The 13,723-nt window shown below is 45.2% G+C and overlaps 1 protein-coding gene across 8 annotated transcripts in view; it reads left to right on the plus strand.

The window, feature by feature from the left end:
• Window positions 1–13,723, plus strand: part of LOC148139809 (uncharacterized) — a 76,763-nt gene that overhangs the window by 56,750 nt on the left and 6,290 nt on the right. For 3 of the 8 annotated variants that reach the window (XR_015753508.1, XR_015753506.1, XR_015753507.1), the window contains one exon: window positions 13,657–13,701. The exons of 4 other annotated variants lie outside the window; for them this stretch is intronic. The gene's annotated coding sequence lies outside the window, so the exon portion shown is untranslated. Of the gene's footprint in view, window positions 1–7,853; window positions 8,699–13,656; window positions 13,702–13,723 lie in introns of those variants that run through there. One more of the 8 variants, XM_087980671.1, reaches the window with a different exon arrangement.

A 13,723-nucleotide genomic window follows, 5' to 3' on the forward strand; every position in this document is an offset into this window, starting at 1 on the left:
CCTGCCAAGCCTTTTTCCTGGCTCTCCTCAGACCATTTTTGAGCTCCTTCCTCACCTGCCTGTAATCCTCTAGAGCTGAGCAAGACCCTTGCTTCCTCCAACTTACGTAAGCGGCCTTCTTTCTTTTGATGAGAAGCTCCTCCGCTCTCGTCATCCAAGGTTCCTTTATCTTACCCCTTCTTGCCTGTCTCAAAGGAACACATTTGTGCATCACTCGCAACAACTGTTCCTTAAACCATCTCCACATGTCTATAGTGCACTTTCCATGGAACAATTGCTCCCAGTCCATGCTTCGCAACGCAGTCTGATAGTATCATAGTTTCCTTTTCCCTAATTAAATATTCTCCCATTGTGCCTGCTTCTCTCCTTCTCCATGGCTATGTAGAATATGTGGCAGTTCTGGTCACTTTCACCAAAATGCTCTCCTGATCTGACACTTGCCCCAGCTCATTGCCGAGCACCAAATCCAAAATGTCCTTTCCCTTTGTCGGCCTGTCAACGTACTGAGTTAGGAAACTCTTCTGAACACACCTTACAAAAACAGCTCCTTCCAAACCATCTGCTGGAAGGAGGTTCCAATCAATATTGGGAAAGTTAGTCACCCATTACAACTACCCTATTCCATTCACACTTTTCCAAAATCTGCCGACCTATGCTTTCTTCAATCTCCCTGCTTCTATTGGGGGGCCTGTAGTAAACCCCTAATGAGGTGATTGCTGCCTTACTGTTCCTAATTTCCACCCATACTGACTCAGTACGCAGACCTTCCTCGATAATAGTAACTTCTGTAGCTGTGATACTCTCTCTGATTAGCAGTGCTACACCCCCTCCTCTTTTTACCTCCTCCCTATTCTTTTTAAATGTTCTAAACCCTGGAACATCCAGCAACCATTCCTGCCCCTGAGAAACCCACGTCTCTGTTATGGCTACAACAACATAGCTCTAAGCTCAGCACTTTTATTTACATTTTCCCCAGTATTACAGAGTACAGTGACTCTGTTTTGGGGGAGAGGGCGGGGACGGGGGAATGGTGTCTCAGTGGTTAGCATGGTTGTTTCACAGTACCAGGGACCCTGATTGGGGGACAGGGGGAGGGGGAGGGGGCATGGTGTCTCAGTGGTTAGCACGGCTGTCTCTCAGTACCAGGGACCCGGTTGTAGGGATTGGGATGGGGAATTGGGACATGGTGTCTCAGTGGTTAGCACAGCTGTCTCACAGTACCTGGGACCCGGTTTGTGGGGGAGGGGGAGGGGGGCATGGTGTCACAGTGGTTAGCACAGCTGTCTCACAGTACCTGGGACCCGGTTTGTGGGGGAGGGGGAGGGGGGCATGGTGTCACAGTGGTTAGTACAGCTGTCTCACAGTACTAGGGACCCGGTTTGAGGGGTGGGGGTGGGGAATTGGGATATGGTGTTTCAGTGGGTAACACGGCTGTCTCAAAGTACCAAGGAACCGGTTTGGTGGGAGGGGAGGGTGGGGGGGGCATGGTGTCTCAGTGGTTAGCACGACTGCCTCACAGTACCAGAGACCCGGTTTAGCGGGGAGGAGGCCATGGTGTCTCAGTGGTTAGCATGGCTGTCTCACAGTACCAAGGACCCGGTTTGGGGGGAGGGGGCCATGGTGTCTCAGTGGTTAGCACGGTTGTCTCACAGTACCTGGGACCGGTTTGGGGGGAAGGGGGAGGGGGTGCATGGTGTCTCAGTGGTTAGTACGGCTGTCTCACAGGACCAGGGACCCGGTTTTGGGGGAGGTGGAGGGGGCATAGTGTCTCAGTGGTTAGTACGGCTGTCTCACAGGACAAGGGACCCGGTTTGGGGAGGAGGAGGGGGGCATGATGTCTCAGTAGTTAGCACAGCTGTCTCACTGTACCAGGGACCCGATTTTGGGGGAGGGGGAGGGGGCATGGTGTCTCAGTAGTGAGCACGGCTGTCTCACAGGACCAGGGACCCGGCTTTGGGGGAGGGGGAGAGGGGCATAATGTCTCAGTGGTTAGCACACCTGTCTCACTGTACCAGGGACCCGGTTTGTGGGGACAGGGAAGGGGGCTGGTGTCTCACTGCCTTTGACATCTTCCAAAACCTTTCTCCAAACACCTTAAAATTATGCTCACCTCGTGACAATCATTTCCACCCTGGGAAGAAGTCTCTGGCTATTTACTCTGTCTGTAACTCTCACCATCTTGTTCAGCTCTATCAAGTTACCTCTCATCCTTCTTTAATCCAATGAGAAAAGCCATAGCTCCCTCAACCTTTCTTCATAAGACAAGCAGTCTAGTCCAGGCAGCATTTGGTAAATCTCCTCTGCACCCGCTCTAGAGCTTACATATCCTTTTTATAATGAGGCGACCACAACATTTCAAATGTGGTCTCACCAGAGCTTTATAGACCTCCAGCATAATCTAGCGGCTCTTCAACTCAGTCCCCCTGCTAATGAAAACCAATACATCATACGCCTTCTTAACAACCCTATCAACTTGGGTGGCAAATGAGAGACCTGCAGACATGGACTCCAAGATCCGTTTCTTCCTCCACACTGCTTTGAATCCTACAGTTGACCCAGTAATCTGCATTCAAATTTGACTTCCAAAATGAATCCCTTCACAAAATAGGAAATTGGAACAGAATTAGGCCATTTAGCCCCTTGGATCTGCTGAGCCGTTTGGTCACAGCTAAAATGTTTTTCAGCCACATTCTCCTGCCTTCACCAACTGACCATTGATTCCCTTATTCATGAGAAACGTACTTATCTCTATCTTAAAGAAACCACTGTGTGTGCAGGCATGTGCATGTGTGTAAGTGTCCATATCTGTATGTATAAGTGTTGTGTGTTTAATGTGTCTATGTATGTTTGTGTGCATCTGTGAAATGATGGTTCTGTGATTTTGCGGGTAAAGCCATTGAAATTGAGATAAACCCTTACTCCCCCCCCCTCCACCTCGACGTTTGTCCCTGTTAAGGTTATAGTCATACAATGCCACCCTCTGCTGATCTCCCCATGCCACTGCACAAGTGTTAGTTCTTTTCTATCAGAGGACATCAAATACTGTGAATCTCTCACATTGCATGGCTGTTTGGTTTTGCAAATATCTCTGGATGCACAGAACAGTTTTGTCTGATACCTAGATATATTGCCACCACCACTGGGCCAGTTTCAGGACTTTTCAATCCTTTCTCACTTACACCTTGTAGGGGTGAATTATAGAATATTTCAATTTAAAGAACGTGTAATAAATTCATCGCATCACCTTACAGATGATTTGGTCAGACTTGCTTGGATGCAGTTGCAGTGGAAATACTCTTTAAGGTGTACACTCTGTGTAACGAATAATCTTCAAAGACAAATCACTTTCATATTGCAGAGTGAGCACATATATTACTCAGGAGCATTCGCCACTCTGAGTGTCCTCAGTACAATTATGATCTTCCCTATACCCAACTGTGTGTGTGTGCATGTGCAGATGGTGCTGTCAGTTTGGATGGTGCTATGATCTACCTCCCTGTCCCCACCTCCGAGACTGATTCCCTTATGGTTTTCTCCCTCCACTGCCATCAATGCAGTAGAGTGTGAAGGCCAGCAGAGGCGAACATTGCATCACTTTAAACACCACAGAGGCTGGCAGATCTGCTGTGCACATGGATACGCACAGAGACACACAGATACACAAAGATATACACAGGCACACATAGAGACTGGTGCAGTCACACAGATACTAAAGCACACAGAGAGAAATGCCAATACACTGATGCACGTGCACACACAGATATACAGGCATCAGTACAGATACACCACAAACACTGACACACTGACGTTTATACAGACATGCAGAATCTGCCAGTATTTATTTTTCGTGTGGTGACTTCCTCAATATTCCCTCCTCAGGCGACTCTCTGTGTGGAGTTTGCACATTCTCCCCGTGTCTGCGTGGGTTTCCTCCGGGTGTTCCAGTTTCCTCCCACAGTCCAAAGATCTGCAGGTTGGGTGAATTGGCCATGCTAAATTGCCCGTAGTGTTAGGTGAAGGGGAATGGGTCTGGGTGGGTACGCTTCGGCAGGTCGGTGTGGACTTGTTGGGCCGAAAGGCCTGTTTCCACACTAAGTAATCTAATCTAATCTAATATTTCACTCGATTGTGTGGTGTGCCCCAATATTTCTGTTTGTGTCGAGCAATGAATCCGTTTCTCCCTTTTGTGTCGAGCTGGTACAAATGGAATCCCCACGAAATCAATGGGCAGGAGGGTGGTCACACAACACATCGTCACCACCATCTCCCAGGAAGGGAGCACGGAGACTCCCTCCCACACCTCCTCCTGTAAACAGCTCAGATACTGAAACTCACCTGTAATAGTCACTGCTCTCCTCACTTGTCCTGACATCTTCAATAATCTGTGCTCATATACACCCAGGGCCTTCTGTTCCTGCACCCGTTTTATAACTGTACAGTCTGTTTTATATTGTCTTTCAATGTTCTTCCTACCGAAGTGCATCACCTCACACTGCCCTGCATTGAACTTCATCTGCCATAAACCTGAAAACTACACCAACGTGTGATTGTCCTGTTGGAGTGCCACACTGTCCATCACAAACTTTATAATTCTTTCAAGTTTGGTATCTGCAAACATTAAAATTGTCCATTAGTCACACTCCACACAGAAATACCGATTCACTCACTATTGTGATCAAGTGCAATACTAACAAACTCCGAGGACAGAATTAAATGCTGACACACACCAGACAGTGTAAGTGAAATATTGACAAGAAAAACATGGAGCAAGAGAATTACTGACTGACACTCCATGTCTATACTTGCTTCTGTGTATTAGTGAGTGTCTCTATGTCTCTGCATTAGTGTTGTGTGTATCAATATGTATCAGTGTGGGGCGAGTCTGGCAGTCTCTATGGTGCTTAAAGTGATGTAATATCCCCTGCCACAAGTTCTGAGTAAGGGTCACTCTACCTGAAACATTAACTTTCATTTCTGTTCACAGATGTTGTCAGACTTGCTGAACTTTCTGTTGTTGTCAGTCTCTGCTTCCCTCTCCACACCATTGTACAGGTGGGAGTAGAGCATGAAAATCATCAGGGATTCAGTTTAGGAGGAACCGAGAGAGGGAAGCAGCTCACAGCACCATCAACACAAACACACACACACACACACACACACACACACACACAAAGACACAGACCCACACACAGAAACAGAAACACAACATGCACAGAGAGATAGATACACTCGGGGGCACACAGAGACACATATAGACACAAAAATAGACAAGCGCAGAAAGAAATATGCAGATACATGCTTAGACATACAAACACACAAGGAGTCATAGAGTTACACTGGGTGTTTGGAAACAGACCTATTGGCTCAAATAGTCCATGCTGATGATAATCTCAAACTAAACCAATCCCACCTGCATGTGCTTGGACCATATTTTCCCAAACCTTCTCTTATACTTGTATTTAATCAAATGTCTTTTAAATGTTGTAACTTTACCCACATCCATCACTTCTTAGGAGTTCATTCCATACACGAACCAAATGATGTGTAATCAAAATGCCCTTCACGGGTCCCGATCAGGTATACATGAGAACTCAGTGGGAAGCTCGGAAAGTGAGTGCTGGGAATCTTAATTGCATGTTCTTATCATCAATAGCCAAAGGTGAGGTGCTGGAAGACATGAGGCTGACTAACGTGGTGCCATCATTAAACAATCTGTGAAGGAAAAGCCAGAGAACTATAGACCAATGATCCTGACATCAGTGGTGGGCAAGTTGTTGGAGAGAATCCTGAGGGACAGGACGTACATGTATTTGGAAAGGCAAGGACCAATTATGGATAGTCAACATGGCTTTGTGCATGGGAAATCATGTCTCACAAACACGATTATTTTTGCTTGAAGAAGTAATGGAAAGGATTGATGACGGCAGAGCAGTGCACGTGATCTATATGGACTTCAGTAAGCCGTTTAACAAAGTTCCTCATGGTAGACTGGTTAGCAAGGTTAGAGCTCATGGAATACAGGGAGAACGAGCCATTTGGATACAGAGCTGGCTCAAATGTATAAGACAGAAGGTGGTGGTGGTGGGTTGCATTTCATACTGGAGGCCTGTGACCAGTGGAGTGCCACAAAGATCTGTGCTGGAACCACTGCTATTTGTCATTTATATAAATGATTTGGATATGAACATAGGAGGTATGATTAGTATGTTTATAGATGACACCAAAGTTGGAGGTGCAGTGAACAGAGAAAAAAGTTTACCTCAGAGTATAACAGGATCTTAATCAGATGGACCAATGGGCTGAGGAGTGGCAGATAGAGCTTAATTTAGATAAATGTGAAGTACTGCATTTTGGAAAGGAAAATCAAGGCTTGGCTTATACATTTAAAGTTCAGTTCCTAGAGAGTATTGCTCAACAAAGAGACCTTGGGGTACAGGTTCATAATATTTGGAAAGTGGAATTGCAGGTATATCAGATAGTGAAGGTTTTTGATATGCTTGCCGCTGTTGGTCAGTGCATTGAACATAAGATTTGGGAGGTCATATTGCGGCTGTACAGAACATTAGTTAGAACACTTTTGAATAGTTCGTGCAATTACGGTTTCGATCATAGAGGAAGGATGGGTGAAACCTGAAAGTATTCAGAAAAGATTTGCAAAGGCACTGCCAGGGTTGCGGGTTCTGAGATTTATGGAGAGGCTGAGTAGGCCGGGGCTGAATGGTCCATTTCTTTCCTATTTGTTGTGCCCACATGTCTAAAAAAAACTTGCTGTGAAGTTCATAAACTTTTAAATTTAGATGTTCCCCCATTGAAGATGGAGATAAGGATGTTCTTATCTCCTTAGGTTTGTGCTGTCTGTGGTATTCTCATCCCCAGGGAACAGTGAAGACTGGGTCATTGAAGATATTCAAGGCTGACCTTGACTGACCTTGGACAGGGGAGTCAGTGTTTATTGGGAATAGACAGGAAAAGAGTTTTCAGCTGCAAACAGACCAGCCATGATCTTTATAAATTGAGCAGCCGGCTGGAGCTTCTACCTCATGTGTTGTTCTCTCACTGCAGGCTATTACAGAGGGAGAGGAAGACCCCATTCAGCCAGTCAGTATCATTGCAATGAGGCAAGAGGAGCCCATTCTGCCCCTCCAAGGAGATATGCAGGAATAGAATGAAGGATTCAGTCATAGTGTAATAGAGAAATACATCAGGGAAAAGGACTCTTTGATCCAACTCATCCATGCCAACCAGATGTCCGACAGTAATTTAATCTCATTTGCCAGCATTTCGCCCATATCCCTCTGAATCATTCCTTTCCATATACCCATCTGGATGACGTTAAATATTATAATCACACCATCCTCCATCACTCTCTCTGGCAGCTCATTCCATACACACAACATACTCTGTGTGAACAAGTTGCCCATTAGGTCACTTTGATATCTTTCCCCTCTCACCTTAAATCTATAGCCCCTAGTTCTGCACTCCCGTACCCCAGGAAAAAATACCTTGCCTATTTACACTATCCATGCCCCTCATGATTTTGTAAACATCTATAAGGTTACCTCTAAAAGACAATAGTTTATTTTAATGTGTAGTGACTGTGACAATTTTTCAACACAACACAACAGCCAAAAATGAAATTAATGATTAAGATTATTGGTTGTCTTGTTAGGGGGATGCATGTTAATCAGGTTAATAGGAAATCTCCCCTCTTCCTCAGTGTCTGGTGAAAATTGAGCACATGACTGACATTGCAGAATGGTTCTATTGCTGCATCTGAAAGACCACATTTTTGACCGGGTAGCGATCCCCCTAAATCTTAGTCAATATTCTGTGCTCATCTTTTAAACTCTCAGGGATCAGGATCATTGACGGTACGAACTACGCCTGATCATCTGACAACAAATGGCTGGAAGGAGGATCACTGAGATCAGAAACAAATCGACAATCAGCTACACAGCATAGCAGGAGGCCATGCAACCTTTCTGGACAGGTGCACACGAACAAGGGAGCCCTGGTTAGCTACCAGGAAACACACAATAGAGATAATTACTATTTTTAGGTTGGAAAGCTGTCACTGTTGGAATTCCTCAGGATCAGTGTGAGGTCATCAACAGTTTACAATCCAGATTATTGATTTGGATGAAGGAGTTGAATGGACTCATATAGCAGAATAGTTATTCAATAAGATGTCAAGTCGAGACACGGTGTCTGCAATGGGATCCAGACAGGGGAAGGTCGTGAGCAAACTTTCAGCAAAAACAAAATGCACAATGTGGGTGATGAGAAGTTTGTATTTTGGAGGAAGCATAAAACAACAGTAAATTATGTAACTGGAGGCAGAATGCATGACTTGGTGGTACAAAGGGATTCGTGTGTCCTGGGACATAAATCACATCTAGTTAGTCTGTAGATGCAGCAGGTGATTTGGAAAATAAATGCAATGATACTTTTTTCTTGCAAAGACTATTGGGTCTGATCTTAAAGATGTTTTACTGCATCTGCACAGGCCGTTGCTGAGACGACATCTGATATACTGTGTGTAAGTTGTAAGTCACTGAAGTGAAAAACAAATTGCTTTTGAAACTTTTCAAAGATGTTTCTCTTTACTCATTCTTGGGATGAAGGCATTATGATATGTATGATTAAATGTTTAGGCCTGACAATGAGAAATGTTCTTATTGACCATATAAGATTTTGAGCTGGTGAATAATCTGATGAATATTTAATCTTGTATCAGAGAATAAGACTGGGGAAGTAAGTTACGACGAAGATATATTCATTTAAATACAGATATTGTGAAGATATTAAAAGTTGTACTTTAAAAGTATACCGGAACATGTAGACATATGTTCAAATCTAATGGAGCTGTTTGTTATGAAAATATTGGCTCTGCATATGACATCAGCAATGATGTACCTACATGGAGAAGGGAATGCAATGGAGTCGTACCGTTCAGACACTGTCCAAAGAGACCTCATTCGGTCATGTTTAGTGCTGGATAATGTTATTGTGTGATTCAACTCAGAGAGGGAGAAAATGCATTCTTCCTAAGAAGGAACAGCCTGTTGCTCCCTCTCTCTCCGTGTTCCTCTTCCCAGCAATGTGTGTGAGTTGAAAACTCCTCAATCATCTTTGCCACTCATGGAGGATTCCTGTTGAGGATTCACTGGAATCGCCCCACTGCCTGAAGTAAAGGCAATTCAGCTAAATCCACGTTTTCCAGGAAGTGATCCCATTACCAGTAGCTTTTAAGAACAGAATAGCTCCATAAGCTGAATGATATTTGGAACAATCACTAAAGTTCCCTTTCATCGTGAGTTCAATTAATATTTTGGCACAGTTCTTCCAAATTAACGCTCTGCCGAGATGTTGTTGTTCTGTTGGCCATCAAACGTGTGCATGTGTCAGTACTTTTAGAAAGAGAAACATCGGTGCTCAGATTTGTAAAATGCAAACTGTTATTCATCTTTCTAACGTAGTTTGAGTAACTTTGGGTCATAAATTTGATAATTTTAGCTGATTAAAGAATCCTGCCTGACTTGTTTCTAACCCTAACCCAGTCTGAGACCTATATTGTTGGTCAAATCACCAACCCGTTTGCATTAGCATTTGCAGTGAGCAGTTGAAGCATGGGACGAGGAAAGGGAATAGTGACCTGAACTATAGATCAGAGAGCCTGATGTCATTAGTGGGCACGTTGTTGGAGAGGATTGAGAGGGATAGGATTTGTGGGCGGCACGGTGGCACAGTGGTTAGCACTGCTGCCTCACAGCGCCTCAGGCGACTGACTGTGTGGAGTTTGCACGTTCTCCCCGTGTCTGCGTGGGTTTTCTCCGGGTGCTCCGGTTTCCTCCCACAGCCCAAAGATGTGCAGGTCAGGTGAATTCGCCATGCTAAATTGCCCGTAGTGTTAGGTAAGGGGTAAATGTAGAGGTATGGGTGGGTTGCGCTTCGGCGGGTCAGTGTGGACTTGTTGGGCCAAAGGGCCTGTTTCCACGCTGTAATGTAATGTAATCTAATCTAATTTGCATGCAATTGCAGATGCAACTACTGATTATGAATAGTCAATATGGTTTTGTGCATGGGAAATCATTTTTAACAAAATTGATTGCGGTTTTTGGAGAAGTGACAAATAAGTTTAATGAAGGCAGAGTAGGAAATGCTGTCCATACAGCCTTCAGCAAGACATTCAACAGGATTTCACATGACAGACAAGATAGTAAGTTTAGATCATAAATGGATCCAAGATAAGCTAGCCAATCGACTTCAAACTTAGAGTGAAGGTCGGAGGCAGAGGGTGGTAGAAAACTGCTTTTCAGACTGCGTTTCAGAGCCAAGCTTCTAAGTTGTGCCGGGGGGAAACGGAGCTGCCAGTGGGTTTAAAGTGAGAATTGCCCTTCACTGAACATTGCTCTTTACGCGGTCGGTGGGACGTGGATGGTTCAGAATCTCCACACGAGGTTTCCTTTCCTCTCTGGCTTGTACCAGGGTCCTCCCTACAAGGCGGGCGGAGGGAACGGATATCAGGCACTCCACCAACCAACTTGGCCCTTTCTGTCCTATTCCAGGCTGTTTCTCCTGGAATGGGAGGAAGGGAGGGTGGGAGTGGGTGGCCTTGCTCTTAGTGCTAGTGTAGGTGGGGAGGGTGGACATGATGAGGTGTCTGGAGGGAGTCAGTCCACAGTGATGTGTCCATGCAATAGGGGGTGTAGTGGACGGAGAGACAGAGAGACAGAGAAAGCGATGCAGTGAGAGTCTTGGAGCATGAGCCTTGGTCGGGGGTTGGTGCTATAACAGATACACAGTGACTGTGAGGGAACAGAGAGAATACAGTGACCCTTATCCTGACAGAACGGGGAATGCTTGTCCTGTATAGCTGGACATTTCTTCAGACAGCAGATACTGCCCTGAGGTGGATGGTGAGCTCAGACCATGTTCAGTGTGTATAGTGGTGTGACCCTCTCTGGGAAGAGAATGGTCCTCCTCTGTACTAGCCCATCAACTAGGACTTCCTTGCCCCTGTCGACAAACCATTGAATATTTTGCCACTTATCTACCATGGTCGGGGTAAATTGTGCAGGACAGCTCTGAACTGAGAAAGCAGAACCGTGTGCCCATTGGCCTTTTAAAGATGGCACCAGTGCTAGGGGTCATGTATTATCCAGGGATATCTGGGCGATGGTGAGTACCTCCCAGCCATGATGGGTGGGGGAATTGGGCTGGCATTGAATAAGAGGGACACCACGGGGTGGGGTGGGTAGTTAATGAGGTGTGTTCAATAAGATAGTACCAGGAAACTAACACGACCCCATGCAGACAATCACTCTGTCACACTCAATGAAAATGTCACTGAGACAAGTTTTTGTTATATTCAGCCCAATGAATAGAAGTCTGTGATGACTCTTCTCCAAGTTACAAAGCTGCAGAACAATTGCTCATCTAATACTCTCCATCATCTGACCTCACAGCAATATCCCGTTCACCCATCATTCCTGGAAACACTGGCTTATGTTGCAGGATACTGTTGAAAAGTTTACATTTCAAAATTCTGGAACCTGGGAACACATTCATCCATGGCATTGTCTCTTAATTTCGCCCTCTCTGTCTTACCCCAAACTCCTCCCATTTGTTGGTATTTAAACTGATTCCCAGGCGATTGCTCTCTGGCAGTCATGTTCACACCCATAGTACCCCTTATAATGGCACAGTTTAGGTATGGAGCTGTACATGGATGGGAGCTGCACATTCTGTTACTCCCAGCATGGGCTGCAAGTTTCCCCACGCTGGACAGTGATCTAACACAGTGTTAATGAGCAATGTACTGGGGTGGTGGACACAGTTCCACACCCGGTCACATGTCTTATCTGGGTTTATAGATCAATGCACTGCTGTGGGCTGCATACGTTTCCACTCTGGGTAGATTATGGCTTGGAGAAAGTGAGGACTGCAGATGCTGGAGATCAGAGCTGAAAAATGTGTTGCTGGAAAAACGCAGCAGGTCAGGCAGCATCCAAGAAGCAGGAGAACCGACGTTTCGGGCATCCCTTATGCCCGAAACATCGATTCTCCTGCTCCTTAGATTGTGGCTTTCATTGTACAGTACACCAGCCCGGTCTGTACAGTGCTCCATGCTGAAAACATTTCTGATCTGGGTTTATAGATCAATGCACTGCTATGGTCCGTCCAGTGTTCCACGCTGAAGCAATTGCATGGTTGTGTTCAGCAGTACACGAGCCTGTTCTGCACGTGCTTCATGCTGAACAGATACCTCCGGATTTATGGTGTCACGGCTGGTTCTTTGAGGTAGATTGAGAATGTGATATAACTAATCATTCCAGTCGATATGGCAATGACTTTATTTTTGTTCTCATTCTTGTGATTGGACCCTCCAAATTCTGAATCCTCTGGCTAGTCCCATTCTTCAGTCTACTTGCATATTTTGGCAACTTGTCCCATGAGTAATTGTCTAGTTATAACATGATTAACTCTCCTGTCTATTGCCCTGGTCTTTGACGTTGCTCACCCTGGAGCAGTGGGATTCACTGCGATAAACCTCAGTAATGTCACTCCTCAGACTCAACATTCAAGGGAACATAGCCCCTGCCTATTCACACTCTCCGTGTAGCTCAACCTCACCCGCTACCTCAACATCAGTAACATACTTGTAAATCTTTACTGCACCCTTTCATGTTTGACAACATATTTTCTATAGCAGGGAGAACAGAATTCAAGGCAGTATTACAGAAGTGGCTGAACCTAGTGAGTAGGCGAAAGTGAGTACTGCAGATGCTCGAGATTAGAGTCGAGAGTGTGGTCTGGAAAAGCACAGCATGTCAGGCAGCATCCGATGAGCAGGAAAGTCAATGTTTTGGGCAAAAGTCCGATTCCTGCTGAATGGCTGGGGTGCCTGGGGTGGGAGCAGGGTTTCATGCTTCAGCAAATGATCCCGAGCGCTAATCTCTCTGAGATCTGTCCTGATGCTGTTTCCCCCTGGATTGGAGAACTGCATGCATGCATGACTGGCCTTGGATGTGTCTTTTTGCCAAGGGATGAGATTATGGGATGATCGTACATTGGAACAGTTCATTAGTAGAAGGTACTATGTCTATTAGTCTGTTAAGATTTCCAGTAGTTAAGTTAGTCTACATTCCTCTTCTTTTTGCATGTATTTTTTATTAGAGTGTTTAAATAAACTGTGTTTTGCTTTAAGTTGAGTGGTTTTTAAGGCAGTCTGGTCTGGTCCATTGCAAAAAGGGGACTCTTGTCCGTTTTGAAACCGATATTTCCAAATTGGGTTCAGGCTCAGAATCCCTATAGTGTGGAAACAGACCATTTGGCCCAACAAGTCCACCCAATCCACCAAGACCCGTTTCCCTACCCTATTATTCCATACTTACCCCTGACTAATGCACCTAACCTGCACATCCCTGAACAGTCTGGGCAATTTAACATGGCCAATTCACCTAAACTGCACATCTTTGGGCTGTGGGAGGAAAACTGGGCACCCAGAGGAAACCCACACAGGGACCGGGAGAATGTGCACAGGGAGATTGTTGGGCTCAAACACGGCGTTTGGTAGTTGTTAGTGTCTTTTGTTCCGAGTGTAGAATTTTTTGAACAGTGCTTTGTGTAGTAATGGTTCTTTCTGTTTCTAAGAGTTCTCTGGATGTGGAAGAAGTGAAGTTGGAGGTTTTACAAAAGGTGAGCAAGGCAAAGTTTTTAG

This window comes from Chiloscyllium plagiosum, unplaced genomic scaffold (genome assembly GCF_037043375.1).
Source record: "Chiloscyllium plagiosum isolate Xiang-an unplaced genomic scaffold, Cpla_swu_hap1 HiC_scaffold_37, whole genome shotgun sequence".
Classification (NCBI taxonomy): Eukaryota; Metazoa; Chordata; class Chondrichthyes; order Orectolobiformes; family Hemiscylliidae; genus Chiloscyllium; species Chiloscyllium plagiosum.